Here is a 1,127-nt window from a genome sequence, read left to right on the forward strand (position 1 = left end):
TGGAGCCTTCCCTGGTTGTCTGGGAGGCCTGAAGAAGGAGACCCCTCCTCCAGCCCCAGCTCAGCAAGGGACATGCAGAAGAGGGGCGGGCTCCAAGGCCTGGTAAGTTGGGTCCCTCTGCAGAAGACAAAGGTGGCCAGATTGCCCCACCCCCCTTATCATCTTCTGCAGAAAGCAACAGAAAGCCAGCTGCCTCTGCATGCAGCTGTTCCAGCCCAGACACTGGGGCGTTTCTAGAAGTGCTGACCCATCGCCCCTTCCTTTGGTTCAAGCGGTGACCCTTTGGTGCTGAGGCAAAGGAATGTGTAAGCCGAGAGGACCCGAGCAGTTGCCTTGGGGGCCACATGGGGTTTTAGGGGCAGCCATTAGAACAAGGGAACTCCTTGGGGGGGGGGGTCTCTGTTGCTTGGTCTGCTCTGCCCAGACCAACTTTCCAGCTGCTCCTTGTTGCAACATGCATCTGGGCCATTGCCCTGGGCTTCTTTCTCCAGTTGGCCTTGCTGGCTCGGGGGTTTGTGATTCCTCTTCCCCCCCCCCCCCCCCCAAAGTCTAGGCATATTCCTTTGACCTAGACTGGTCTGGGTAGGATAACTGTTCAGCCTCCAGCCCCTTTCATCTTCAGAGAGGCTCCTCCTCTCCACTCCAGGGCAGCTTTGTGAGAAGCCCCCCCCCCACCATGTGGGAGGACAGAGTCAATAAGGGCAACTGCTCAGGTCTGCTCTGAAGACCACCATGCAGGACTTGGCCAGCTGCCCTCCTGCATCCTTCAGCAAGATGGCTGAAATGGTTAGCTCAGCAGAACTGGGAAAGAGCTTTCTAAGCACTTCATGGGGTGCAGACTGAGTCTGACATGCACACACACACACACACACACACACGTGCTGGGGGCCATGTTCAAAACCACTTCTATAGCAACGGAGTTCCACAGCTGCAGCTGTACTCCATCCTTTTTAGGATGGGGGCACAGAGCACATGCTTTTAACAAGACTAACAGGAGAGAAGGCTGTTGCTGGGGCTGCTCTGCCTTCTTGTTAATTCCACCCTGTCTGCATCCTAGCTGGGTTGGGGGTGCTAGGGAAGGTCTGCCTCCCCAGAGAGCGACCTCTCCCTTACTCTCCCTGTCCCAG

Source organism: Notechis scutatus, chromosome 10 (assembly GCF_049901735.1).
Source record: "Notechis scutatus isolate UNSWTSFEM ecotype Mainland chromosome 10, rNotScu1.2, whole genome shotgun sequence".
In the NCBI taxonomy this organism is placed as follows: Eukaryota; Metazoa; Chordata; class Lepidosauria; order Squamata; family Elapidae; genus Notechis; species Notechis scutatus.